At 45.7% G+C, this 13,653-nt stretch overlaps 2 pseudogenes; one reads left to right on the top strand and one right to left on the bottom strand.

Annotated features, from left to right (window-relative positions):
• Positions 1 to 4,840: 4,840 nt before the first annotated feature.
• Positions 4,841 to 4,958, bottom strand: LOC124608754 (annotated as a pseudogene).
• Positions 4,959 to 12,669: 7,711 nt separating this feature from the next.
• LOC124607863 lies at positions 12,670 to 12,787 on the top strand (annotated as a pseudogene).
• The last annotated feature ends 866 nt before the right edge of the window (positions 12,788 to 13,653 follow it).

The raw sequence follows: 13,653 nt of genomic DNA, 5'->3' as shown, positions 1-13,653 counted from the left end.
TTGTAGCCATCAGCTAAGACAGGCCCATTTCAGTAAGAAGCCGGTAATGGTATAAAATAGCAAACTGTGTACCGGACCTAGTTGTAATTTAAAACTACTCAGACGTTCTCGCGAGTGTTCTGCTTCGGTATTCATAATGAAGAATTGTGATTGAAGGAACAGAATTAAATTCTAAACACTTAGCCTAACCTACATTTTTATAAAGAATACAAATCGTGTCATATAAGAAAAACTGTATCCTGCAAAGTGCCTCTTGTGAATTACATTGATATCTTTGTGACACGTTTCAAGTGACTGTATTGTTAATCAAGCACATCGTTGTGATTACTGATCAATGATACTACACACATCAAGAAAAATTTTGCATCACCCCAGTTCCCAGAAATGCTGAAGATAGATGTTGACTGTGGATATTGTATCACAGACACAGTGTCTTTGAATGTTCAGAGATGTCACTAAACCCGCCCAAAGATGTAAACAACTGTGCATGAGCAGCGCCTATTAGACGGAGGGGGTCCGACAGCCGATCGATTCCAGTCATTCCAACAGGAAGGAGGTACACGGCTCGTGTTGTCTGTAGTTCAATTATGCCTAGACGGTTAATACCGCGGTTCGATCGCGTCCGCGTTGTTACTTTGTGCCAGGAAGGGCTCTCAACAAGTGAAGTGTCCAGGCGTGTCGGAGTGAACGAAAGCGATGTTCGGACATGGAGGAGATACATAGAGACAGAAAGTATCGATGACATGCCTCGCTCAGGCCGCCCAAGGGCTTCTACTGCCGTCGATGACCGCTACCTTCAGACTATGGCTATGAAGAACCCCGACAGCAACGCCACCATGTTGAATAGTGCTTTGCGTGCAGCCACAGGACGTCGTATTACGACTCAAAATTTGCGCAATAGGCTGCATGATGCGCAACTTCACTCCCGACGTCCATGGCGAGGTCCATCTTTGCAACCACGACACCATGCACCGCGGTACAGATGGGCCAAACAACATGCCGAATGGACCGCTCATGATTGGCATCACTTTCTCCTCACCGATGAGTGTCGCATATGCCTTCAACCAGGCAATCGTCGGAGACGTGTTTGGAGGCAACCTGGTCAGACACACTGTCCAGCGAGTGCAGCAAGGTGGAGGTTCCCTGATGTTTTTGGGTGGCATTATGTGGGGCCGACGTACGCCGTTGGTGCTCATGGAAGGCGCCATAACGGCTGTACGATACGTGAATCCCATCCTCCGACCGATAGTGCAACCATATCGGCAGCATATTGGCGGGGCATTCGTCTTCGTGGACGACAATTCGCGCCCCCATCGTGCACAGGATAACGACACCGCTCGACTAGAGCGGACAGGATCTTCTCCAGACAAGAACCCTATTGAACATGCCTGGGACAGATTGAAAAGGGCTGCTTATGGACGACGTGACCCACCAACCACTCTGAGGGATTTACACCGGATCGCCGTTAAGGAGTGGGAAAACCTGGGCCAACAATGCCTTGATGAACTTGTGGATAGTATACTACGACGAATACACGGATTTATCGGTGTAAGAGGATGTGCTACTGGGTATTAGAGGTACCGGTGTGCAGCAAACTGGACCACCACCTCTGAAGGTCTCGCTGTATGGTGTGTGATTTTCATGAGCAATAAAAAGGGCGGGAATGATGTTTAAGTTGATCTCTATTCCAATTTTCTGTACAGGCTCCGGAACCCTCGGAACCGAGGTGATGCAAACTTTTTTTTATGTGTGTACACTATCTGGTCAAAAGTATTCAGACACCTCTCAGTGGGTATTGATATTATGAGTTTACACCCTTCAACTTTGTGATGGTTTGTACTGGAGACTATTTCAATGAGGTGTGGGAATGTCTGTGGAGGGTTTCCATCCCATTATTGCTCAAGAGAGGAATGCAGAGAAGGTAGTGACGTTGGACCTTGGGGTCTGCAGCAAAGTGGACGTCCTAATTCATCCCAAAGGTCTTCCACTGGGTTCAGGTCGGGATTCTGGGCAAGTCAGTCCTTTTCCGGACTGTTATGGTCAGCAGACCATTGTCTCACAGACGCTGTCTAACGACATAGTGCACCGTCACGTTAATACAATCGTCGCCTCCGAACTGTTTCCCTGATGTACGCACTACACAGTGGACCACACCCTAACAATGAGAACTAGCCCCATACCGTACCACCACCTCTTCCGTACTTCAATGCTAGCAAGACACTTTGGCAAGCAACGCCCTCTAGGTATTTTCCAAATCCAAACTCTTCCATCGGATTGGCACAAGGTCTAGCGTCATTCATATTTCGAAATCACTCGTTTCCAGTCATCCACTGTCCTGTGGCTCTGCGCTTTACACCACATCACATGTCGCTTAGCAACGACTACAGAACTATGTGGGTTACTTCGAGCGACTCGACCATTTTATCCCATTCCTTTTAACTCCGTACACACTATCATTGTCCTATCTGGACTGCTGCTAGCACTTTGGAGATAGCGAGTGATTCATAATGCAGATTCCGTGCGATATTTTACAACGACCCTCCGAAATGCTACCCGGGTCCTGTCTGTCAGTAGATGAGGTTATTTTTCCACTTCACAATCTAATAACCAACTGTCGACTTGGGCAGCTTTAGAAGGGTTTGAATGTCCACAATGGGTTTGCTACTCACGTGGCATACAGTGACAATTCCATATACGGAGTCACTGAGCTGTCCTGACCGACTCATTCTGCTGTTGGTGCTACTCGACAACACAATACTCCCTCGTTCCTTTTACAGTACCAGGTTTGCCTCTAGTAACACCTAGTGGGCAATTCCTATCTCATAGTGGTATGCTTTTCATCGGGCAGTATATATATATGGGCAGCTGTGTGCTGTTGCTTTCGTAGATAGCTGTTAATAAATTCTATTGTGCAATGTAAATTGTGGTATCACCGCCAAACACCACACTTGCTAGGTGGTAGCCTTTAAATCGGCCGCGGTCCGTTAGTATACGTCGGACCCGCGTGTCGCCACTATCAGTGATTGCAGACCGAGCGCCGCCACACGGCAGGTCTACAGAGACTTCCTAGCACTCGCCCCAGTTGGACAACCCACTTTGCTAGCGATGGTTCACTGACAAAATACGCTCTCATTTGCCGAGACGATAGTTAGCATAGCCTTCAGCTACGTCATTTGCTACGACCTAGCATGGCGCCCTTACCAGTTACTATTGATACTGAATAATGTACAGTCAAGAGCGACGCTAATCATTTATGGATTAAAGTTAAGTATTCCACCAGCTACGTCCGTTTTTCTAAAGTCTAATTTCCCTGTCCTGTTCCAGACCTCACGCCAGCCTGCGTGACCTAAAACGCGTGCCTTTCGGCTTCCTCTAATAATACGGTGTTGGCTCTCTTGCCAACCCACAACATAAATTTTCTTCGGATGTGACTTAAAGAAACATGTAATATCTTTTTTGGTAGTTTCTTTAAGAGTCTTTATCAGTTACAGAAATATAAAGACCTTTAACTCTTACTTTTTAACACACTTTAAGTTTGCTAAAGATTAATGGTTTGCCCTTTGGTTGTCCAGCTGGGTGAGTAAACGGAGGAGTCAAACGTTAAGACTGCTTCGCTTTCGAGATCACTACACACAGCACTTGTGTTGCTACTTCCCACAGACGAAAGACGCTAGATATGGAGGTTTTTAGGTTCCTTTTTAGGAAAACGTTCTTCTTCTGTAGTGTAAGATTCACAAATATTACCCGCACGGTTAAGAGCGACGGTGTAATTTCAGTATTTTACTTGCCGGCCTCTGAAAACTAACGGAGTTACCGCGTTTCCTACTGCTGTTGACCCCACACCTTTAATGGCAAGAGGTCGGTGAGTCTTACAGTGCCGGCAGGGTGACGTCACCAGGAAACTGCTCACACGCCTTCAGCCGTTCTATGATTTATGTTCCGCCTATCAGTATCTATTCTTCAGAATTTATACATTTACATCTGCCTATGTGCTGCCGCTAAAAAGAAATCTACTGGTACAACAAGAGACATTAGTTTGAGGATAATATTTATGACAATATATGTTGGGAGCCTAGTACAGTTCAGAACTGCGTTATTGACTGTGGCAAAACCGGAAAAGAAGATATTGCCACAAAAGGAAGTTAACATTAAGTGGACGGATAAAATAAGAAACGTGGTGACTCGCCGAAGAACCGGCGAAGAAAGGAGTATAAGGCAAAGAGACAACATGAAAGTACGTGTGATAAGTCGTTAGGGAATAAATTCAATGATACCAGAGGGAGTCGTGCGTGAAGAGATTGGCACAGGAGAGAAATTCCTGGCGGGCTGCATCAAATCAGTCAGAAGGCTAAATGAAAAAATAATCTCTAACCTAACTACGATGTGTGCTGAAAGAAAAATGGTATAGAAAAAGTACTTTCCATCCTCCGCTGGATGTTGCGCAAAAGGAAAATTTCCTAAATTTTTCCCAAATTGACATACGCACGATGTCACCTATGTAGTCACTTAGTTAGCTCCTAATGCGGAACTGTTACGTTCGATTCCCGGTGACCATCTGTCATTTTTCTGCGGTTTTAAGGTCTAAAACGGAGTCTACTCGTCATCGTAAGGTAAAATAAGAAGTTTTTCGACTAAATAAGCACTCCGTCTTTAGGCCACGAGTGGCCTACCTGGACCAACCGACCGCCGTGTCATCCTCAGTGGAGGATGCGGATAGCAGGGGCGTGGTGTCAGCACACCGCTCTCCCGGTCGTTATGATGGTATTCTTGACCGAAGCCGCTACTATTCGGTCGAGTAGCTCCTCAAGTGGCATCACGAGGCTGAGTGCACCCCGAAAAATGGCAACAGCGCATGGCGGCCTGGATGGTCACCCATCCATGTGCCGCCCACGCCCGACAGCGCTTAACTTCGGTGATCTCACGGGAACCGGTGTATCCACTGCGGCAATGCCGTTGCCTTCGACTAAATAAGAAAACGAAATTAACACTCAAGTCGCCGAAGACTTACACCAGTCGATTTATCACACATGATACACGGTCGTCTCCTTTCAAATGGCTAAGAAGCCTCGTCTCTGCAGCTATAGCTTCCTGTCTTCGGCAGTTCATTTTTATGCGTCAAGAACACACCATCCCACCGATCATATTTTAAAGAAGAATGTTCTCCGTTAGTTCCTTCTTTTTCTTTCCTACAATCCCGCCCTCAAAAATGTTTTGTAGAAGAATGTCACGTATAATTCAGTATCCTACGAGTTTTGCTTTTCATTGGCCCGTAACTTTCAGTAGTTCTTTCTTCTCTCCTATTTCCTGCAGAATCACCTCATTCGTTTTTCTACCACTGCAACTACTTCTTCTAATTCTCCTCCAGAGCCGCATTTCCGCAGACTCGAAAGGAGCTTTCTACTGTTCCGTTAACGTCGAGATTTCACGTCCGTAAATCAGAACATTCCAGCCTAAGATGTTTACAAATCTTTTCTTAGTGTGGAAGATGATGTTCAGTAGAGATTTTTTCATATTTTGGAAAGCATTTTGTGATACAGTGAAGACAAAATAAAACCGGCTCCTTTACGAGTGTTATTTATGCCGTCACCTGTCTACATTTACATCTACATCCACTCTCCGCAAGCCACCTGACGGTGTGTGGTGGAGGATGCCTTGAGTACCTCTATCGGTTCTCCCTTCTATTCCAGTCTCGTATTGTTCGTGGAGAGAAGGATTGTCGGTATGCCTCTGTGTGGGCTCTAATCTCTTTGATTTTATCCTCATGGTCTCTTCGCGAGATATACGTAGGAGGGAACAACATACTGCTTGACTCCTCGGTGAAGGTATGTTCTCGAAACTTTGACAAAAGCCCGTAAGCCCGTACCGAGCTACTGAGCGTCTCTCCTGCAGAGTCTTCCACTGGAGTTTATCTATCATCTCCGTAACGCTTTCGCGATTACTAAATGATCCTGTAACGAAGCGCGCTGCTCTCCGTTGGATCTTCTCTATATCTTCTATCAACCCTATCTGGTACGGATCCCACACTGCTGAGCAGTATTCAAGCAGTGGGCGAACAAGCGTACTGTAACCTACTTCCTTTATTTTCGGATTGCTTTTCCTTAGGATTCTTCCAATGTAGCCCAGTCTGGCATCTGCTTTACCGACGATCAACTTTATATGATCATTCCATTTAAAATCACTCCTACTGCATACTCCCAGATAATTTATGGAATTAACTGCTTCCAGTTGCTGACCTGCTATTTTGTAGCTAAATGATAAGGGATCTATCTTTCTGTGTATTCACAGCACATTACACTTGTCTACATTGAGATTCAATTGCCATTCCCTGCACCATGCGTCAATTCGCTGCAGATCCTCCCGCATTTCAGTACAATTTTCCATTGTTACAACCTCTCGATACACCACAGCGTCATCTGCAAAAAGCCTCAGTGAACTTCCGATATCATCCACCAGGTCATTTATGTATATTGTGAATAGCAACGGTCCTATGACACTCCCCTGCGGCACGCCTGAAATCACTCTTACTTCGGAAGACTTCTCTCCATTGAGAATGACATGCTGCGTCCTGTTATCTAGGAAGTCCTCAATCCAATCACACAATTGGTCTGACAGTCCATATGCTCTTACTTTGTTCATTAAACGACTGTGGGGAACTGTGTCGAACGCCTTGCGGAAGTCCCAAGGGAAAGTGGCTTCATCAATAAATAGCATTAACGGGATTAATCGGCGATTTGCAATTACTCAGCAACAAAATTCCAATTGCATGCCTTCATCTTCTTTTCGGTGTTTAATCCACTGTAAAGTACAGGGGCTGTGTAGACGTAGTGTACGTAATATTCTTGTAGGAGGGGCGCTCAATAAGTAATGCTACACATTTCTTTTTATGCAAAGAGATTGGCTTTATTCACGATCCCGGCACACCATGTTATTCCCCACTCTTCTGGCTAGAAAATCCTGTTATTCAACATAATCTCCGTTCATTGTGACGACCTTACGCTACCTTACAGGGGGCGGCCGTAAGCCAGCAAGGTACCACTCTACTTGGCGACGTTTTGCTGCATCAACAATGTCCCGATCATCAACGTAGTACTTCCCGCGGAGTGTATACTTCATTGGGCCAAACAGATGGAAGTCCGAAGGTGCGAGATCCTATCTGTAAGATGGATGAATAAGAACAGCCCAATAAAATTTTGTGAGCTCCTCTCCAGTGCGCGAACTTGTGTAAGGCCTTACGTTGTCATCGAGAAGGGAAGTTCGTTTGCAAGCTGGTGGCGACGAACACGCTGAAACCGTTTCTTCAAAATAATTAGGACGGCAGAGTACACTTCCGAGTGGATCGTTGCACCATGAGACACCCCTTCAGATGCCCAGAGGGCCGTTTCCATGACTTCAATGGCTGAGGCTGACGGCTTTGAACTTCATCTTCTGAAGAGAGATGGTGTTTCACCACTCCATGGATTGCTGTTTTGTTTCTGGTTCGAAGTGTTGAACCCTTGTTTCATCGCCCGTGACGATGTTCGACAAAAAATTGTCTCGATCAACTCGTAACACGCAAGCGATTCCGCACAGTTGGTCCTTCGTTTCTCTTTATGGTCTTCTGTTAGCCAGCGATGAACCCATCTGGCACATACATTTGAGAACCCCAACTGGTGTACGACTGTGTCAGTACTACCAAAAGAGACGCGCAGTTGAGCAGCGAGGTGTTTGCTTGTGGTACGGCGATGACCTCGAATGAACGTGTCAGTCCGCAGGAGTCACAGCTGTGTGCGGACGGCAGAAATCTGGAGAAGGTAGAAGTTTGCGCGACCTTGTTGCCATGGTAACAGGTGTCTCGCCCGACGACTCACCGTGCTTTTGTTCACTGATAGTTCACCGTGAACATTCCTCAAGCGCCTATGAATTCATGTGATCCCGTGGTTTTCCGCAGACAGAAACTCAATGAGAGCTCTCTATTTGGAATGCACCTCCGCTACAGAGGCCATTTTGAAGGCTACGTACCAGTACAGCGCAGCCATCCAACGGGACTTCATGAAACTATAAGGGATGAAGTGGGAATATTCCATGATGTTCGACAGCAAATTCCGCATTTTTTCAACCAAGACTGGCCGAGAAAAAAATGGTTGCATTACATATTGAACGCTCTCGTATATGAAACACCGATGCGTGTAAAAATTCTACGTGTGTTTGCTGAAGGACTATGATGCCTTCTAATTCATTCACACTCTGTTCATTTGCACCTTCAGATGCAGTATGACCTGATGGGCATGATCCATTCTCATGCAATCACAAGTAAACACTTTTTATTCGGCACTCTTTGGTTAGAAAATCATCTACCGTATTCTCTACGAGCAACAGCAACCTTCCATTACAAAACCTGTATATCATCATGCTAAACATTTGTGAAAAGGTGCGGCAACCGTAATGATGAAGCACAATTAGCCAACAAGTCGGAATCACAATGACAGTTGAAAAATTCAGTTATATAAAATAAATCACATGTTTATAACTTTACTTTAACCAATAATGACAATCGGTAAATCAAAAGCAACTGGAGTAAAAGCTCGAGAAATGAAAACTTATGTATCTAATCAAGTGTATTTAGACACACATTATACGCAATTTTTCATAACAGTTAATTCATATGGTTGCTTCAAATGGCTCTGAGCACTATGGGACTTAACTGCTGAGGTCATCAGTCCCCTAGAACTTAGAACTACTTAAACGTAACTAACCTAAGGACATCACACACATCCATGCGGTCGCTCGGTTCCAGACTGAAGCGCCTTGAACCGCTCGGCCACACCGGTACGATCTACTCTCTTCTACAAGAAGTAAGTCAGTACCAAGACTAAGTTATCTGTGCACCGTTCAATCTTTCGACCAACTTTGTTGTATGGGAGCGAAAGCTGGGTGGATTCAGGTTACCTTATCAGTAAGGTTGAGGTTACGGATATGAAAGTACCTAGGATGATTCCAGGTACTAGTAGATGGGAACAATAAGGAAATCAAAGAAAAACTGGGAATGAACTATATAGATGTAGCAGTCAGGGCGAACAGGCTTAGACGGTGGGGTCATGTTACACGCATGGGAGAAGCAAGGTTGCCCAAGAGACTCATGGGTTCAGCAGTAGAGGATAGGAGGAGTCGGGGTAGACCAAGGAGAAGGTACCTGGATTCGGTTAAGAATGATTTTGAAGTAATAGGCTTAACATCAGAAGAGGCACCAGTGTTGGCTCTGATTAGGGGATCATGGAGGAATTTTATAAGGGGGGCTATGCTCCAGACTGAACGCTGAAAGGCATGATCAGTCTTAAATGATGATGATGATGATACAAATCACTACAACAGAGTCAGACCACCACCACAGCTCTCTTCCAAGAGCACTGACGTGGCACGTGTTTACAGCCAACAGTCCAGTGAATATCACGTGAACAACTCGTTGCGCTAGTGTTGACCTCTCGTGGTGATTCCGAGAGGTTTTTACACCACCCTCGTAATAACTCTCTGTCATAGCTGATATCTGAGAGACAGAAAGCGTTGCTCTAGATACGCATTAGAACGCGGCAAGTCCTCGGTGAGTCAGTCGCATGACCCCCTACTCGCACCGTGGAGTGGGCGGCTGTCACAACAGTGTGACTGTGAGTGAAGGGGTGTGCAGGCATTATGCGGCCCCAGATCAGAGAAAGCAGGGCCGCACTGGTACGCCGTGGCACCGCTTACTCCCAGCCGTTAAGAGCTCGGCCGCTTGCTGGCAATAGCTGCGCACTGCTCATACGGGCTGCCATATGTGTACCGACGGCCGTTGTTCCCACTCGTGCCATCTACATCTACATCTACATCCACTCTCCGCAAGCCACCTGACGGTGTGTGGTGGAGGGTACCTTGAGTACCTCTATCGATTCTCCCTTCTATTCCAGTCTCGTATTGTTCGTGGAAAGAAGGATTGCCGGTATGCCTCTGTGTGGGCTCTAATCTCTCTGATTTTATCCTCATGGTCTCTTCGCGACATATACGTAGGAGGGAACAACATACTGCTTGACTCCTCGGTGAAGGTATGTTCTCGAAACTTTGACAAAAGCCCGTACCGAGCTACTGAGCGTCTCTCCTGCAGTGTCTTCCACTGGAGTTTATCTATCATCTCCATAACGCTTTCGCGATTACTAAATGATCCTGTAACGAAGCGCGCTGCTCTCCGTTGGATCTTCTCTATCTCTTCTATCAACCCTTTCTGGCACGGATCCCACACCGGTGAGCAGTATTCAAGCAGTGGGCGAACAAGCGTACTGTAACCTACTTCCTTTATTTTCGGATTGCTTTTCCTTAGGATTCTTCCAATGAAGCCCAGTCTGGCATCTGCTTTACCGACGATCAACTTTATATCATCATTCCATTTTAAATCACTCCTACTGCATACTCCCAGATAATTTATGGAATTAACTGCTTCCAGTTGCTGACCTGCTATTTTGTAGCTAAATGATGAAGGATCTTTCTTTCTATGTATTCGTACACTTGTCTACACTGAGATTCAATTGCCATTCTCTGCACCATGCGTCAATTCGTTGCAGATGCTCCTGCATTTAAGTACAATTTTCCATTGTTACAACCTCTCGATATACTACACCATCATCCGCAAAAAGCCTCAGTGAACTTCCGATGTCATCCACAAGGTCATTTATGTATACTGCGAATAGCAATGGTCCTACGACACTCCCCTGCGGCACACCTGAAATCACTCTTACTTCGGAAGACTTCTCTCTATTGAGAATGACATGCTGCGTTCTGTTATCTAGGAACTCTTCAATCCAATCGCACAATTGGTCTGATAGTCCATATGCTCCTACTTTGTTCATTAAACGACTGTGGTGAACTGTATCGAACCCCTTGCGGAAGTCAAGAAACACGGCATCTACCTGGCAACCCGTGTCTATGACCCTCTGAGTCTCATGGACGAGTAGCGCGAGCTGGGTTTCACACGATCGTCTTTTTCGAAACCCATGCTGATTCCTACAGAATAGATTTTCAGTCTCCAGAAAAGTCATTACACTCGAACATAATACGTGTTCCAAAATTCTACAACTGATCGACGTTAGAGATATAGGTCTATCGTTCTGCACATCTGTTCGACGTTCCTTCTTGAAAACGGGGATGACCTGTGCCCTTTTCCAATCTTTTGGAACGCTACGTTCTTCTAGCGACCTACGGTACACCGCTGCAAGAAGGGGGGCAAGTTCCTTCCCTTACTCTGTGTAAAATCGAACTGGTATCCCATCAGGTCCAGCGGCCTTTCCTCTTTTGAGCGAGTTTGTTTCTCTATCCCTCTGTCGTCTATTTCGATATCTACCATTTTATCATCTGTGCGACAATCTAGAGAAGGAACTACAGTGCAGTCTTCCTCTGTGAAACAGCTTTGGAAAAAGACATTTAGTATTTCGGCCTTTAGTCTGTCATCTTCTGTTCCAGTACCATTTTGGTCACAGAGTGTCTGGACATTTTGTTTTGATCCACCTACCGCTTTGACATAGGACCAAAATTTCTTAGGATTTTCTGCCAAGTCATTACACAGAACTTTACTTTCGAATTCGTTGAACGCTCTCGCATAGCCCTCCTCACACTACATTTCGCTTCGTGTAATTTTTGTTTGTCTGCAAGGCTTTGACTATGTTTATGTTTGCTGTGAAGTTCCCTTTGCTTCCGTAGCAGCTTTCTAACTCGGTTGTTGTACCACGGTGGCTTTTTTCCATCTCTCACGATCCTGCTTGACACATACTCAGCCAATGCATATCATACGATGGTCCTGAACCCCGTGCACTGATCCTCTACACTATCTGTACTTGAGATAAAACTTTTGTGTTGAGCTGTCAAGTACTCCGAAATCTGCTTTTCGTCACTCTTGCTAAACAGAAAAATCTTCCTGCCCCTCTTATTATTTCCATTTACGGCTGGAATCACCGATGCTGTAACCACCTTATGGACGTCGTTCCACACGACCGTGTCTCCAAGGTGCGTGGGTTGTGTAGGAGAGAGCGGAAGAGTAAAAGTAACACGTCTCAAAGCGTGACAGAGCGCTATTTACTTCACGCGCTCAGACAATATGTCAAACCGGCGCGCCGTACCGAAGCAGTTCAGAAACTGGACTCGTAGTCGGGTGGACGGTGATTCAAATCCGCCTCCAGCAGTCCAGATCTACAAGGGGTGACCAAAAATATGGGAATACCAGAGACGCAACACATTACTGTGCCTAATAGGGTGCAGGAAAACCCTTGGCATTCAAAACAGTTCTCAATCGGTATGGACAAATGAAGGTCCTGTACGAATAGCGTAAGACGTTATGATGAACTTCAGGAAACAGGAGCACAATAAAACTCTGAAAGCTGCGGAAAGCAACAAATAATTAGAAAAGTTTTACGAGCGTAGCACACTACATTACCGAGTAACAGAACAAACTGTTTCAGTGAATAAAAAAAAGTTAAGTGTCTCAGTAAGTAGAGAACTGAATGGCTGCAGTGATATCTGAGCCGTTAACGCTTGAGTAACAGCAGTAAACAGGTCGTAACTGGAATAATAAACTGGATGCAAGCCGTGCTTGACTGTTAGAAAATGAAACAATAAAACCAATAAAATGTCTTAAGAGAGGGCAACTAAAAAAAAACAGCTGTAAACCACTACCGGGTCAACGGCCTTGCCGCAGTGGTAACACCAGTTCCCGTCAGATCACCGAAGTTAAGCGTTGTCGGACTGGGCTAGTACTTGGATGGGTGACCATCCGGTCTGCCGAGCGCTGTTGGCAAGTGGGGTGCACTCAGCCCTTGTGAGGCAAACTGAGGAGCTACTTGGTTGATAAGTAGCGGCTACGGTCTTGTAAACTGACATACGGCAGGGAGAACTGTCTGTTGACCAGATGCCCCTCCATATCCTCATCCGGTGACGCCAGTGTGTTGAGGATGACACGGCGGCCTGGCGGTACCGTTAGACCTTCATGGCCTGTTCCGGCGGAGTTTAGTTTAGTTTTAAACCTCGAACGGACTGGCTACTGCACTGGTTTACTGCTGTATGACGTTGATCATCAACTTCTATTCGACTCACTGCTGCTTCAGCTCAAGCGTTGAAGAATCCCGGGTCAACCTAGCGAGGTTATTTTACGACAGAGGTGAGCACCTAAAGCAAGTGGACAAAAAAAAGGAAAAGCTTTAAACCAACACATTAATATGCCCAATACGGTGCAGAAAACCCCGTTGGCATTCAGAATGCTTCCAGTCGTCCCCCAATGGATTAATAAGGTCTTTTTTCGTTTTCAAGGGAATCTTGTACCATTCTCAGTTCAGGCAACAATAATGTAAATGGATAGCGATCACTCCCACTTCCCTTAAATGGTTGAAATGGCTCTAAGCACTATGGGATTTAACATCTGAGGTCATCAGTCACCTAGATTTAGAACTACTTAAACCTAACGACATGACACACATATATGCCCGAGGCAGAATTCGAACCTCGCGACCGTAGCTTGCGCGTGGACACTTCCCTTCAAATTACGCCACAAAGGCTCCATAATACTGTGATCTGGTGACCGTTGAGGTCATGGGGCGTGCCACACTTTATCCTCAAGCTTACAAAACAGTCCTGCGGCGTGAGTAGGCTCCCTTGGAACAGAGCATA

Source organism: Schistocerca americana, chromosome 3 (genome assembly GCF_021461395.2).
Source record: "Schistocerca americana isolate TAMUIC-IGC-003095 chromosome 3, iqSchAmer2.1, whole genome shotgun sequence".
In the NCBI taxonomy this organism is placed as follows: Eukaryota; Metazoa; Arthropoda; class Insecta; order Orthoptera; family Acrididae; genus Schistocerca; species Schistocerca americana.
This window is presented reverse-complemented; position numbering and strand designations above follow the sequence as displayed.